General features: G+C 46.4%; 2 non-coding genes across 2 annotated transcripts; both read left to right on the top strand.

Moving 5' to 3' along the window:
* The first annotated feature begins 9,292 nt into the window (after positions 1-9,292).
* Positions 9,293-9,374, top strand: trnal-cag (transfer RNA leucine (anticodon CAG)). Its single transcript has one exon. It is a non-coding gene; the product is annotated as a tRNA-Leu (tRNA).
* A 6,534-nt stretch (positions 9,375-15,908) lies between these two features.
* On the top strand, positions 15,909-15,990 carry trnal-cag (transfer RNA leucine (anticodon CAG)). The gene has a single exon. It is a non-coding gene; the product is annotated as a tRNA-Leu (tRNA).
* The last annotated feature ends 463 nt before the right edge of the window (positions 15,991-16,453 follow it).

Below are 16,453 nucleotides of genomic sequence, written 5' to 3'. Positions count from 1 at the left end.
TCTTTTCAGCATTGTCTGGGAAGTGTTGGTGCACTAAGGCTGCAGTATGTTTGAAAGAGTAGTTTGGAATTGCCCTGTTGTTAGTTGTGAGATTACTTTATGACTCATGCCCTCGGACTGTCTCACATTTAGCATTCATGCATCTCTGTGTCTGAAAATGCATTCGGCATGCCAGTTTTGTTTGTGTTCCGTGTTAAATGCTTACTGTTTTGCGATTCGCTCAGTACATTACGGGCTAACAGGGTTTCTGAGGTAACGTCCAGCAGCAAAAATCCTCAACTGAGGGTCTGGGAAAAATTCATGGAGTATGGTCAGTCGGAGCAAAAGGAAGGAAGTCGTTCGTTTCTGCAGTGTTTCACAATACTACCTTTCCCGTGAGCAGTCGAACAGTCGAAACGATTGTGCCACTGATAGCGACGGCAAGCTCCGCTAAAAAGGAATCCTTTAAAGCCGGTGTAAGCAACACGACGGTATTGGGGTACACCGCGTGGAAACAGATACTTCGGTGTATCTCGTCCATGCTCACCGTATAGCCAAAATTGAACAAGTCCCGTTCCCCAGTATTTTGGCCCCAATCCCGCTAAACCCATCTTATCCAGAAACTCATCCGATTACCTTTGAAATTTTCTGAGTGTAATAGCCTCCTCCACTTCCTCTGGGAGCTCATTCCAAACACGCACAACCTTCTGTGTGGGAAATGTGCCTCAGGTCCTTTGTCAATTTCAGCCCACTCACCTTAAACCTATGCTCTCGATTTTTCAACTCACCCCAACTTGGGTAAAACACATAAATACTCAGTTTACAACCCTTCCGTAAGATCATGTTACGCTGGACAATAACAAGCTATTGGAAACAGAAAGGTGAAACGTAGAATTATTCAACTTTCAGTGCTGGATGCCACTGAGCTGTAGTGCGATCGCCTCGGCTGGTTTCTGTAGTGTAGTGGTTATCACGTTCGCCTAACACGCCAAAGGTCCCCAGTTCGAAACTGGGCAGAAACAGCGCAGAAGCTGCTTTGTCCTTCAACTGCAGCTATTCACATGCGCAAGAACGGAGCTTCCTTGCTTGCTCTCCTCTCTGCAAACCTGCCTTCGAATTTGCTTGAACGAATCTGCTCTCGTAGTGAAATATAAGGCAACTCCCTTTAATTATTGTGCAAAGCATTATAAAGTTTTTCTCCAACCTGGTTCTGATCATATGCCATTCTGTTTGAGAGTGTAGTTGCCGCGTTCTGATCCTTCCACGAAAAGCAGTACCGCATTTGCATTCCTTGCGCAGGCGGCCCGGTTCAAAGACAGGGAAGAAGCTGATGCGCTGGTGTCACAGCGCACCACGAATTCCTGAACTTGTCTGTCTGTCAAACGTACCCCAAAGTCGTCTCTGAAAGGCTTCATTTGGAAGCTGTCTGTCGTTATTCAACGCGCGAGAGTTGGCACCGGAGGTCCTGAATCATGTTTTGGAGCAGTTCGCACGTTAGTGGCTCATTCAATCAGCAACAGCAACGAAAAAAACATACACTCTCAGAGGAACCTCCGGACCTGTGCTGTCATAGCGTCGCTCGTACTAAGGTGCGCCCCGAGATCTAAGCCATGTTGGAACTGAAACGGAGGAATCGACAGAGAGGCTACAGAATGACATCGCATCCATTTAATTTTCTTTAAATCACTGACGAGCAGGAAAATGTTCACGGGGAGGGCGAGTGGAGAAGTGTGGCAATTGCAGCTCTGGTGAAGCTCCTTCTTTGTGATTCACTCAGCAAACAGAGACGTGAATGTGACTCAGGCGTGAGAGCTCATCACATCGAGAACAAAAAGCGATCAAGGGCAATTAGCACCTCTTCCGGAGTGGGGGTGGGGTGAGGTAATTACCTTTTGAGTTCTGTTACTATGTTCAGAAACTGCCTTTTAGATTGAGGTGAACAAAAACTCCATTTCTAATAAGCACCATGGAAGTTAGCAAAATGTATTGAGTCGCTTCTCGTCGATTCCCGCACAGGTTTCCGACTCAGTTGGTATCCATGTGGCTCATGTCCAGCAGTGAACATCTCTGCAGCGAATTGCACGGTTAAGGTAAAAGGCACGGAAAGTGTCATCTCGAAGTGGATCCGAGGTCAGAGCATCCTCACAATGTGATCTGTCGTTCTCGGAATGTAATGCGACTTCCGGTTTTAGGGTAGAGAACTTTCTTTGGGACCCTTATTCTGCAAAACAGAAACAGTGACTGAATAAATGCTGCACGGTATGATGTGGAACACGGCCTGCTCAGCTTTGTGCATTTTCCCTGTAGTCCGGTGTGTTTCGTGTTCCGTGTAAACGTGAAAGTCGTCCTGTTTCGAGCAATGGGTGAAATCATTTAGCAAAGCAAGAATCGAAATTGCAGTAATGTCAAGCAGCTCATGGTTATTTGACCAAAACATAAGCGAACATATATTGTCACGCACTCACAGATACATTTGTAGCTGAAAAGAGTCCGAGAAGATAGACTCAGCTTACGATTGATTTTTGTCTGGATTGATGGGCTATCATTATCTGCTGCGACATTGACATTGTAGCCGGGCACATCCCAGCAGCTGTGCGAGTCGGAGAGGGATCATGGAACCCTTTTCATGTGACTTTGCGTCTGTTGTTATGCAGGGGCACAATTAGAAATGCAAGCAAAGGGGCTTTGCGGCCGCTGGTAGTGTGGCCGAGCGGTCTAAGGCGGTGGATCCAGGTTCCAGTCTTGAGAGGGGCGCGGGTTCGAATCCCGCCACTGCCATTTCTGCTGTTTCACTCCGACGCTGCAGTTTGTTAAAATGCTGTTTCCGTCCCCACTGTCTTGATGTTGAAAACAAAAGTAAAATGCTTTGCTTCTCGGGGAATTAACTGTGTTGTGGGATCATGCCACGCGGATTATCGCAAACAGCTCTGCTGTTCCAGGCAATTTGTGCGTTTACTGGAACCGAATGCAGACTGTTATTTCATCGCTGTTGTGATGAAACACGGTAGAAACGAACGACTTCCTTACCTTTGCTACCACTCACTATACTCTGTGAAATTTTCCCAGATCCTCAGTTGAGGATTTTTGCTGCTGGAAGTTACCTCAGAAACCCTGTTAACTCGTAATGTGGTGACTCGACTCGTCGTTATTTGGTTTTCTGGCCAATGGGAAAATCGATCCAATGAATTTCGATGTCACATTTTATTGAATTTCTCCCATTTCCTTTATTTCCGTCCTGGAGACATCGGAAGGGAAAGGCAATCTAATCGAGACTGTGATTGGTGAAATTCACTTTTTATGGCCCGTTCTTATTATGTTTTTTCTTTCTCTCTTTTCAGCATTGTCTGGGAAGTGTTGGTGCACTAAGGCTGCAGTATGTTTGAAAGAGTAGTTTGGAATTGCCCTGTTGTTAGTTGTGAGATTACTTTATGACTCATGCCCTCGGACTGTCTCACATTTAGCATTCATGCATCTCTGTGTCTGAGAATGCATTCGGCATGCCAGTTTTGTTTGTGTTCCGTGTTAAATGCTTACTGTTTTGCGATTCGCTCAGTACATTACGGGCTAACAGGGTTTCTGAGGTAACGTCCAGCAGCAAAAATCCTCAACTGAGGGTCTGGGAAAAATTCATGGAGTATGGTCAGTCGGAGCAAAAGGAAGGAAGTCGTTCGTTTCTGCAGTGTTTCACAATACTACCTTTCCCGTGAGCAGTCGAACAGTCGAAACGATTGTGCCACTGATAGCGACGGCAAGCTCCGCTAAAAAGGAATCCTTTAAAGCCGGTGTAAGAAACACGACGGTATTGGGGTACACCGCGTGGAAACAGATACTTCGGTGTATCTCGTCCATGCTCACCGTATAGCCAAAATTAAACAAGTCCCGTTCCCCAGCATTTGGCCCCAATCCCGCTAAACCCATCTTATCCAGAAACTCATCCGATTACCTTTGAAATTTTCTGAGTGTAATAGCCTCCTCCACTTCCTCTGGGAGCTCATTCCAAACACGCACAACCTTCTGTGTGGGAAATGTGCCTCAGGTCCTTTGTCAATTTCAGCCCACTCACCTTAAACCTATGCTCTCGATTTTTCAACTCACCCCAACTTGGGTAAAACACATAAATACTCAGTTTACAACCCTTCCGTAAGATCATGTTACGCTGGACAATAACAAGCTATTGGAAACAGAAAGGTGAAACGTAGAATTATTCAACTTTCAGTGCTGGATGCCACTGAGCTGCAGTGCGATCGCCTCGGCTGGTTTCTGTAGTGTAGTGGTTATCACGTTCACCTAACACGCCAAAAGTCCCCAGTTCGAAACTGGGCAGAAACAGCGCAGAAACTGCTTTGTCCTTCAACTGCAGCTATTCACATGCACAAGAACGGAGCTTCCTTGCTTGCTCTCCTCTCTGCAAACCTGCCTTCGAATTTGCTTGAACGAATCTGCTCTCGTAGTGAAATATAAGGCAACTCCCTTTAATTATTGTGCAAAGCATTATCAAGTTTTTCTCCAACCTGGTTCTGATCATATGCCATTCTGTTTGAGAGTGTAGTTGCCGCGTTCTGATCCTTCCACGAAAAGCAGTACCGCATTTGCATTCCTTGCGCAGGCGGCCCGGTTCAAAGACAGGGAAGAAGCTGATGCGCTGGTGTCACAGCGCACCACGAATTCCTGAACTTGTCTGTCTGTCAAACGTACCCCAAAGTCGTCTCTGGAAGGCTTCATTTGGAAGCTGTCTGTCGTTATTCAACGCGCGAGAGTTGGCACCGGAGGTCCTGAATCATGTTTTGGAGCAGTTCGCACGTTAGTGGCTCATTCAATCAGCAACAGCAACGAAAAAAACATACACTCTCAGAGGAACCTCCGGACCTGTGCTGTCATAGCGTCGCTCGTATTAAGGTGCGCCCCTAGATCTAAGCCATGTTGGAACTGAAACGGAGGAATCGACAGAGAGGCTACAGAATGACATCGCATCCATTTAATTTTCTTTAAATCACTGACGAGCAGGAAAATGTTCACGGGGAGGGCGAGTGGAGAAGTGTGGCAATTGCAGCTCTGGTGAAGCTCCTTCTTTGTGATTCACTCAGCAAACAGAGACGTGAATGTGACTCAGGCGTGAGAGCTCATCACATCGAGAACAAAAAGCGATCAAGGGCAATTAGCACCTCTTCCGGAGTGGGGGTGGGGTGAGGTAATTACCTTTTGAGTTCTGTTACTATGTTCAGAAACTGCCTTTTAGATTGAGGTGAACAAAAACTCCATTTCTAATAAGCACCATGGAAGTTAGCAAAATGTATTGAGTCGCTTCTCGTCGATTCCCGCACAGGTTTCCGACTCAGTTGGTATCCATGTGGCTCATGTCCAGCAGTGAACATCTCTGCAGCGAATTGCACGGTTAAGGTAAAAGGCACGGAAAGTGTCATCTCGAAGTGGATCCGAGGTCAGAGCATCCTCACAATGTGATCTGTCGTTCTCGGAATGTAATGCGACTTCCGGTTTTAGGGTAGAGAACTTTCTTTGGGACCCTTATTCTGCAAAACAGAAACAGTGACTGAATAAATGCTGCACGGTATGATGTGGAACACGGCCTGCTCAGCTTTGTGCATTTTCCCTGTAGTCCGGTGTGTTTCGTGTTCCGTGTAAACGTGAAAGTCGTCCTGTTTCGAGCAATGGGTGAAATCATTTAGCAAAGCAAGAATCGAAATTGCAGTAATGTCAAGCAGCTCATGGTTATTTGACCAAAACATAAGCGAACATATATTGTCACGCACTCACAGATACATTTGTAGCTGAAAAGAGTCCGAGAAGATAGACTCAGCTTACGATTGATTTTTGTCTGGATTGATGGGCTATCATTATCTGCTGCGACATTGACATTGTAGCCGGGCACATCCCAGCAGCTGTGCGAGTCGGAGAGGGATCATGGAACCCTTTTCATGTGACTTTGCGTCTGTTGTTATGCAGGGGCACAATTAGAAATGCAAGCAAACGGGCCTTGCGGCGGGATGGTAGTGTGGCCGAGCGGTCTATGGCGCTGGATCCAGGTTCCAGTCTTGAGAGGGGAGCGGGTTCGAATCCCGCCACTGCCATTTCTGCTGTTGCACTCTGATGCTGCAGTTTGTTAAAATGCTGTTTCGGTCCCCACTGTCTTGATGTTGAAAACAAAAGTAAAATGGGTTTGCTTCCCGGGGAATTAACTGTGGTGTGGGATCATGCCACGCGGATAATCGCAAACAGCTCTGCTGTTCCAGGCAATTTGTGCGTTTACTGGAACCGAATGCAGACTGTTATTTCATCGCTGTTGTGATGAAACACGGTAGAAACGAACGACTTCCTTACCTTTGCTCCCACTGACCATACTCTGTGAAATTTTCCCAGACCCTCAGTTGAGGATTTTTGCTGCTGGAAGTTACCTCAGAAACCCTGTTAACTCGTAATGTGGTGACTCGACTCGTCGTTATTTGGTTTTCTGGCCAATGGAAAAATCGATCCAATGAATTTCGATGTCACATTTTATTGAATTTCTCCCATTTCCTTTATTTCCGTCCTGGAGACATCGGAAGGGAAAGGCAATCTAATCGAGACTGTGATTGGTGAAATTCACTTTTTATGGCCCGTTCTTATTATGTTTTTTCTTTCTCTCTTTTCAGCATTGTCTGGGAAGTGTTGGTGCACTAAGGCTGCAGTATGTTTGAAAGAGTAGTTTGGAATTGCCCTGTTGTTAGTTGTGAGATTACTTTATGACTCATGCCCTCGGACTGTCTCACATTTAGCATTCATGCATCTCTGTGTCTGAGAATGCATTCGGCATGCCAGTTTTGTTTGTGTTCCGTGTTAAATGCTCACTGTTTTGCGATTCGCTCAGTACATTACGGGCTAACAGGGTTTCTGAGGTAACTTCCAGCAGCAAAAATCCTCAACTGAGGGTCTGGGAAAAATTCGTGGAGTATGGTCAGTCGGAGCAAAAGGAAGGAAGTCGTTCGTTTCTGCAGTGTTTCACAATACTACCTTTCCCGTGAGCAGTCGAACAGTCTAAACGATTGTGCCACAGACTGTGACGGCAAGCTCCGCTAAAAAGGAATCCTTTAAAACCGGTGTAAGCAACACGACGGTATTGGGGTACACCGCGTGGTAACAGATACTTCGGTGTATCTCGTCCATGCTCACCGTATAGCCAAAATTGAACAAGTCCCGTTCCCCAGCATTTGGCCCCAATCCCGCTAAACCCATCCTATCCAGAAACTCATCCGATTACCTTTGCAATTTTCTGAGTGTAATAGCCTCCTCCACTTCCTCTGGGAGCTCATTCCAAACACGCACAACCTTCTGTGTGGGAAATGTGCCTCAGGTCCTTTGTCAATTTCAGCCCACTCACCTTAAACCTATGCTCTCGATTTTTCAACTCACCCCAACTTGGGTAAAACACATAAATACTCAGTTTACAACCCTTCCGTAAGATCATGTTACGCTGGACAATAACAAGCTATTGGAAACAGAAAGGTGAAACGTAGAATTATTCAACTTTCAGTGCTGGATGCCACTGAGCTGCAGTGTGATCGCCTCGGCTGGTTTCTGTAGTGTAGTGGTTATCACGTTCGCCTAACACGCCAAAGGTCCCCAGTTCGAAACTGGGCAGAAACAGCGCAGAAGCTGCTTTGTCCTTCAACTGCAGCTATTCACATGCGCAAGAACGGAGCTTCCTTGCTTGCTCTCCTCTCTGCAAACCTGCCTTCGAATTTGCTTGAACGAATCTGCTCTCGTAGTGAAATATAAGGCAACTCCCTTTAATTATTGTGCAAAGCATTATAAAGTTTTTCTCCAACCTGGTTCTGATCATATGCCATTCTGTTTGAGAGTGTAGTTGCCGCGTTCTGATCCTTCCACGAAAAGCAGTACCGCATTTGCATTCCTTGCGCAGGCGGCCCGGTTCAAAGACAGGGAAGAAGCTGATGCGCTGGTGTCACAGCGCACCACGAATTCCTGAACTTGTCTGTCTGTCAAACGTACCCCAAAGTCGTCTCTGAAAGGCTTCATTTGGAAGCTGTCTGTCGTTATTCAACGCGCGAGAGTTGGCACCGGAGGTCCTGAATCATGTTTTGGAGCAGTTCGCACGTTAGTGGCTCATTCAATCAGCAACAGCAACGAAAAAAACATACACTCTCAGAGGAACCTCCGGACCTGTGCTGTCATAGCGTCGCTCGTATTAAGGTGCGCCCCGAGATCTAAGCCATGTTGGAACTGAAACGGAGGAATCGACAGAGAGGCTACAGAATGACATCGCATCCATTTAATTTTCTTTAAATCACTGACGAGCAGGAAAATGTTCACGGGGAGGGCGAGTGGAGAAGTGTGGCAATTGCAGCTCTGGTGAAGCTCCTTCTTTGTGATTCACTCAGCAAACAGAGACGTGATTGTGACTCAGGCGTGAGAGCTCATCACATCGAGAACAAAAAGCAATCAAGGGCAATTAGCACCTCTTCCGGAGTGGGGGTGGGGTGAGGTAATTACCTTTTGAGTTCTGTTACTATGTTCAGAAACTGCCTTTTAGATTGAGGTGAACAAAAACTCCATTTCTAATAAGCACCATGGAAGTTAGCAAAATGTATTGAGTCGCTTCTCGTCGATTCCCGCACAGGTTTCCGACTCAGTTGGTATCCATGTGGCTCATGTCCAGCAGTGAACATCTCTGCAGCGAATTGCACGGTTAAGGTAAAAGGCACGGAAAGTGTCATCTCGAAGTGGATCCGAGGTCAGAGCATCCTCACAATGTGATCTGTCGTTCTCGGAATGTAATGCGACTTCCGGTTTTAGGGTAGAGAACTTTCTTTGGGACCCTTATTCTGCAAAACAGAAACAGTGACTGAATAAATGCTGCACGGTATGATGTGGAACACGGCCTGCTCAGCTTTGTGCATTTTCCCTGTAGTCCGGTGTGTTTCGTGTTCCGTGTAAACGTGAAAGTCGTCCTGTTTCGAGCAATGGGTGAAAATATTTAGCAAAGCAAGAATCGAAATTGCAGTAATGTCAAGCAGCTCATGGTTGTTTGACCAAAACATAAGCGAACATATATTGTCACGCACTCACAGATACATTTGTAGCTGAAAAGAGTCCGAAAAGATAGACTCAGCTTACGATTGATTTTTGTCTGGATTGATGGGCTATCATTATCTGCTGCGACATTGACATTGTAGCCGGGCACATCCCAGCAGCTGTGCGAGTCGGAGAGGGATCATGGAACCCTTTTCATGTGACTTTGCGTCTGTTGTTATGCAGGGGCACAATTAGAAATGCAAGCAAACGGGCCTTGCGGCGGCCTGGTAGTGTGGCCGAGCGGTCTAAGGCGCTGGATCCAGGTTCCAGTCTTGAGAGGGGCGCGGGTTCGAATCCCGCCACTGCCATTTCTGCTGTTTCACTCCGACGCTGCAGTTTGTTAAAATGCTGTTTCCGTCCCCACTGTCTTGATGTTGAAAACAAAAGTAAAATGCTTTGCTTCCCGGGGAATTAACTGTGTTGTGGGATCATGCCACGCGGATAATCGCAAACAGCTCTGCTGTTCCAGGCAATTTGTGCGTTTACTGGAACCGAATGCAGACTGTTATTTCATCGCTGTTGTGATGAAACACGGTAGAAACGAACGACTTCCTTACCTTTGCTCCCACTGACCATACTCTGTGAAATTTTCCCAGACCCTCGGTTGAGGATTTTTGCTGCTGGAAGTTACCTCAGAAACCCTGTTAACTCGTAATGTGGTGACTCGACTCGTCGTTATTTGGTTTTCTGGCCAATGGGAAAATCGATCCAATGAATTTCGATGTCACATTTTATTGAATTTCTCCCATTTCCTTTATTTCCGTCCTGGAGACATCGGAAGGGAAAGGCAATCTAATCGAGACTGTGATTGGTGAAATTCACTTTTTATGGCCCGTTCTTATTATGTTTTTTCTTTCTCTCTTTTCAGCATTGTCTGGGAAGTGTTGGTGCACTAAGGCTGCAGTATGTTTGAAAGAGTAGTTTGGAATTGCCCTGTTGTTAGTTGTGAGATTACTTTATGACTCATGCCCTCGGACTGTCTCACATTTAGCATTCATGCATCTCTGTGTCTGAGAATGCATTCGGCATGCCAGTTTTGTTTGTGTTCCGTGTTAAATGCTCACTGTTTTGCGATTCGCTCAGTACATTACGGGCTAACAGGGTTTCTGAGGTAACGTCCAGCAGCAAAAATCCTCAACTGAGGGTCTGGGAAAAATTCATGGAGTATGGTCAGTCGGAGCAAAAGGAAGGAAGTCGTTCGTTTCTGCAGTGTTTCACAAAACTACCTTTCCCGTGAGCAGTCGAACAGTCGAAACGATTGTGCCACTGATAGCGACGGCAAGCTCCGCTAAAAAGGAATCCTTTAAAACCGGTGTAAGCAACACGACGGTATTGGGGTACACCGCGTGGTAACAGATACTTCGGTGTATCTCGTCCATGCTCACCGTATAGCCAAAATTGAACAAGTCCCGTTCCCCAGCATTTGGCCCCAATCCCGCTAAACCCATCCTATCCAGAAACTCATCCGATTACCTTTGCAATTTTCTGAGTGTAATAGCCTCCTCCACTTCCTCTGGGAGCTCATTCCAAACACGCACAACCTTCTGTGTGGGAAATGTGCCTCAGGTCATTTGTCAATTTCAGCCCACTCACCTTAAACCTATGCTCTCGATTTTTCAACTCACCCCAACTTGGGTAAAACACATAAATACTCAGTTTACAACCCTTCCGTAAGATCATGTTACGCTGGACAATAACAAGCTATTGGAAACAGAAAGGTGAAACGTAGAATTATTCAACTTTCAGTGCTGGATGCCACTGAGCTGCAGTGTGATCGCCTCGGCTGGTTTCTGTAGTGTAGTGGTTATCACGTTCGCCTAACACGCCAAAGGTCCCCAGTTCGAAACTGGGCAGAAACAGCGCAGAAGCTGCTTTGTCCTTCAACTGCAGCTATTCACATGCGCAAGAACGGAGCTTCCTTGCTTGCTCTCCTCTCTGCAAACCTGCCTTCGAATTTGCTTGAACGAATCTGCTCTCGTAGTGAAATATAAGGCAACTCCCTTTAATTATTGTGCAAAGCATTATCAAGTTTTTCTCCAACCTGGTTCTGATCATATGCCATTCTGTTTGAGAGTGTAGTTGCCGCGTTCTGATCCTTCCACGAAAAGCAGTACCGCATTTGCATTCCTTGCGCAGGCGGCCCGGTTCAAAGACAGGGAAGAAGCTGATGCGCTGGTGTCACAGCGCACCACGAATTCCTGAACTTGTCTGTCTGTCAAACGTACCCCAAAGTCGTCTCTGGAAGGCTTCATTTGGAAGCTGTCTGTCGTTATTCAACGCGCGAGAGTTGGCACCGGAGGTCCTGAATCATGTTTTGGAGCAGTTCGCACGTTAGTGGCTCATTCAATCAGCAACAGCAACGAAAAAAACATACACTCTCAGAGGAACCTCCGGACCTGTGCTGTCATAGCGTCGCTCGTATTAAGGTGCGCCCCGAGATCTAAGCCATGTTGGAACTGAAACGGAGGAATCGACAGAGAGGCTACAGAATGACATCGCATCCATTTAATTTTCTTTAAATCACTGACGAGCAGGAAAATGTTCACGGGGAGGGCGAGTGGAGAAGTGTGGCAATTGCAGCTCTGGTGAAGCTCCTTCTTTGTGATTCACTCAGCAAACAGAGACGTGAATGTGACTCAGGCGTGAAAGCTCATCACATCGAGAACAAAAAGCGATCAAGGGCAATTAGCACCTCTTCCGGAGTGGGGGTGGGGTGAGGTAATTACCTTTTGAGTTCTGTTACTATGTTCAGAAACTGCCTTTTAGATTGAGGTGAACAAAAACTCCATTTCTAATAAGCACCATGGAAGTTAGCAAAATGTATTGAGTCGCTTCTCGTCGATTCCCGCACAGGTTTCCGACTCAGTTGGTATCCATGTGGCTCATGTCCAGCAGTGAACATCTCTGCAGCGAATTGCACGGTTAAGGTAAAAGGCACGGAAAGTGTCATCTCGAAGTGGATCCGAGGTCAGAGCATCCTCACAATGTGATCTGTCGTTCTCGGAATGTAATGCGACTTCCGGTTTTAGGGTAGAGAACTTTCTTTGGGACCCTTATTCTGCAAAACAGAAACAGTGACTGAATAAATGCTGCACGGTATGATGTGGAACACGGCCTGCTCAGCTTTGTGCATTTTCCCTGTAGTCCGGTGTGTTTCGTGTTCCGTGTAAACGTGAAAGTCGTCCTGTTTCGAGCAATGGGTGAAATCATTTAGCAAAGCAAGAATCGAAATTGCAGTAATGTCAAGCAGCTCATGGTTATTTGACCAAAACATAAGCGAACATATATTGTCACGCACTCACAGATACATTTGTAGCTGAAAAGAGTCCGAGAAGATAGACTCAGCTTACGATTGATTTTTGTCTGGATTGATGGGCTATCATTATCTGCTGCGACATTGACATTGTAGCCGGGCACATCCCAGCAGCTGTGCGAGTCGGAGAGGGATCATGGAACCCTTTTCATGTGACTTTGCGTCTGTTGTTATGCAGGGACACAATTAGAAATGCAAGCAAACGGGCCTTGCGGCGGCCTGGTAGTGTGGCCGAGCGGTCTATGGCGCTGCATCCAGGTTCCAGTCTTGAGAGGGGCGCGGGTTCGAATCCCGCCACTGCCATTTCTGCTGTTGCACTCTGATGCTGCAGTTTGTTAAAATGCTGTTTCGGTCCCCACTGTCTTGATGTTGAAAACAAAAGTAAAATGGGTTTGCTTCCCGGGGAACTAACTGTGGTGTGGGATCATGCCACGCGGATAATCGCAAACAGCTCTGCTGTTCCAGGCAATTTGTGCGTTTACTGGAACCGAATGCAGACTGTTATTTCATCGCTGTTGTGATGAAACACGGTAGAAACGAACGACTTCCTTACCTTTGCTCCCACTGACCATACTCTGTGAAATTTTCCCAGACCCTCAGTTGAGGATTTTTGCTGCTGGAAGTTACCTCAGAAACCCTGTTAACTCGTAATGTGGTGACTCGACTCGTCGTTATTTGGTTTTCTGGCCAATGGAAAAATCGATCCAATGAATTTCGATGTCACATTTTATTGAATTTCTCCCATTTCCTTTATTTCCGTCCTGGAGACATCGGAAGGGAAAGGCAATCTAATCGAGACTGTGATTGGTGAAATTCACTTTTTATGGCCCGTTCTTATTATGTTTTTTCTTTCTCTCTTTTCAGCATTGTCTGGGAAGTGTTGGTGCACTAAGGCTGCAGTATGTTTGAAAGAGTAGTTTGGAATTGCCCTGTTGTTAGTTGTGAGATTACTTTATGACTCATGCCCTCGGACTGTCTCACATTTAGCATTCATGCATCTCTGTGTCTGAAAATGCATTCGGCATGCCAGTTTTGTTTGTGTTCCGTGTTAAATGCTTACTGTTTTGCGATTCGCTCAGTACATTACGGGCTAACAGGGTTTCTGAGGTAACTTCCAGCAGCAAAAATCCTCAACTGAGGGTCTGGGAAAAATTCGTGGAGTATGGTCAGTCGGAGCAAAAGGAAGGAAGTCGTTCGTTTCTGCAGTGTTTCACAATACTACCTTTCCCGTGAGCAGTCGAACAGTCTAAACGATTGTGCCACAGACTGTGACGGCAAGCTCCGCTAAAAAGGAATCCTTTAAAACCGGTGTAAGCAACACGACGGTATTGGGGTACACCGCGTGGTAACAGATACTTCGGTGTATCTCGTCCATGCTCACCGTATAGCCAAAATTGAACAAGTCCCGTTCCCCAGCATTTGGCCCCAATCCCGCTAAACCCATCCTATCCAGAAACTCATCCGATTACCTTTGCAATTTTCTGAGTGTAATAGCCTCCTCCACTTCCTCTGGGAGCTCATTCCAAACACGCACAACCTTCTGTGTGGGAAATGTGCCTCAGGTCCTTTGTCAATTTCAGCCCACTCACCTTAAACCTATGCTCTCGATTTTTCAACTCACCCCAACTTGGGTAAAACACATAAATACTCAGTTTACAACCCTTCCGTAAGATCATGTTACGCTGGACAATAACAAGCTATTGGAAACAGAAAGGTGAAACGTAGAATTATTCAACTTTCAGTGCTGGATGCCACTGAGCTGCAGTGTGATCGCCTCGGCTGGTTTCTGTAGTGTAGTGGTTATCACGTTCGCCTAACACGCCAAAGGTCCCCAGTTCGAAACTGGGCAGAAACAGCGCAGAAGCTGCTTTGTCCTTCAACTGCAGCTATTCACATGCGCAAGAACGGAGCTTCCTTGCTTGCTCTCCTCTCTGCAAACCTGCCTTCGAATTTGCTTGAACGAATCTGCTCTCGTAGTGAAATATAAGGCAACTCCCTTTAATTATTGTGCAAAGCATTATAAAGTTTTTCTCCAACCTGGTTCTGATCATATGCCATTCTGTTTGAGAGTGTAGTTGCCGCGTTCTGATCCTTCCACGAAAAGCAGTACCGCATTTGCATTCCTTGCGCAGGCGGCCCGGTTCAAAGACAGGGAAGAAGCTGATGCGCTGGTGTCACAGCGCACCACGAATTCCTGAACTTGTCTGTCTGTCAAACGTACCCCAAAGTCGTCTCTGAAAGGCTTCATTTGGAAGCTGTCTGTCGTTATTCAACGCGCGAGAGTTGGCACCGGAGGTCCTGAATCATGTTTTGGAGCAGTTCGCACGTTAGTGGCTCATTCAATCAGCAACAGCAACGAAAAAAACATACACTCTCAGAGGAACCTCCGGACCTGTGCTGTCATAGCGTCGCTCGTACTAAGGTGCGCCCCGAGATCTAAACCATGTTGGAACTGAAACGGAGGAATCGACAGAGAGGCTACAGAATGACATCGCATCCATTTAATTTTCTTTAAATCACTGACGAGCAGGAAAATGTTCACGGGGAGGGCGAGTGGAGAAGTGTGGCAATTGCAGCTCTGGTGAAGCTCCTTCTTTGTGATTCACTCAGCAAACAGAGACGTGAATGTGACTCAGGCGTGAGAGCTCATCACATCGAGAACAAAAAGCGATCAAGGGCAATTAGCACCTCTTCCGGAGTGGGGGTGGGGTGAGGTAATTACCTTTTGAGTTCTGTTACTATGTTCAGAAACTGCCTTTTAGATTGAGGTGAACAAAAACTCCATTTCTAATAAGCACCATGGAAGTTAGCAAAATGTATTGAGTCGCTTCTCGTCGATTCCCGCACAGGTTTCCGACTCAGTTGGTATCCATGTGGCTCATGTCCAGCAGTGAACATCTCTGCAGCGAATTGCACGGTTAAGGTAAAAGGCACGGAAAGTGTCATCTCGAAGTGGATCCGAGGTCAGAGCATCCTCACAATGTGATCTGTCGTTCTCGGAATGTAATGCGACTTCCGGTTTTAGGGTAGAGAACTTTCTTTGGGACCCTTATTCTGCAAAACAGAAACAGTGACTGAATAAATGCTGCACGGTATGATGTGGAACACGGCCTGCTCAGCTTTGTGCATTTTCCCTGTAGTCCGGTGTGTTTCGTGTTCCGTGTAAACGTGAAAGTCGTCCTGTTTCGAGCAATGGGTGAAATCATTTAGCAAAGCAAGAATCGAAATTGCAGTAATGTCAAGCAGCTCATGGTTATTTGACCAAAACATAAGCGAACATATATTGTCACGCACTCACAGATACATTTGTAGCTGAAAAGAGTCCGAGAAGATAGACTCAGCTTACGATTGATTTTTGTCTGGATTGATGGGCTATCATTATCTGCTGCGACATTGACATTGTAGCCGGGCACATCCCAGCAGCTGTGCGAGTCGGAGAGGGATCATGGAACCCTTTTCATGTGACTTTGCGTCTGTTGTTATGCAGGGGCACAATTAGAAATGCAAGCAAAGGGGCTTTGCGGCCGCTGGTAGTGTGGCCGAGCGGTCTAAGGCGCTGGATCCAGGTTCCAGTCTTGAAAGGGGCGCGGGTTCGAATCCCGCCACTGCCATTTCTGCTGTTTCACTCCGGCGCTGCAGTTTGTTAAAATGCTGTTTCCGTCCCCACTGTCTTGATGTTGAAAACAAAAGTAAAATGCTTTGCTTCTCGGGGAATTAACTGTGTTGTGGGATCATGCCACGCGGATAATCGCAAACAGCTCTGCTGTTCCAGGCAATTTGTGCGTTTACTGGAACCGAATGCAGACTGTTATTTCATCGCTGTTGTGATGAAACACGGTAGAAACGAACGACTTCCTTACCTTTGCTACCACTCACTATACTCTGTGAAATTTTCCCAGATCCTCAGTTGAGGATTTTTGCTGCTGGAAGTTACCTCAGAAACCCTGTTAACTCGTAATGTGGTGACTCGACTCGTCGTTATTTGGTTTTCTGGCCAATGGGAAAATCGATCCAATGAATTTCGATGTCACATTTTATTGAATTTCTCCCATTTCCTTTATTTCCGTCCTGGAG

This window comes from Chiloscyllium punctatum, chromosome 16, assembly GCF_047496795.1.
Source record: "Chiloscyllium punctatum isolate Juve2018m chromosome 16, sChiPun1.3, whole genome shotgun sequence".
NCBI lineage: Eukaryota > Metazoa > Chordata > Chondrichthyes > Orectolobiformes > Hemiscylliidae > Chiloscyllium > Chiloscyllium punctatum.
This window is presented reverse-complemented; position numbering and strand designations above follow the sequence as displayed.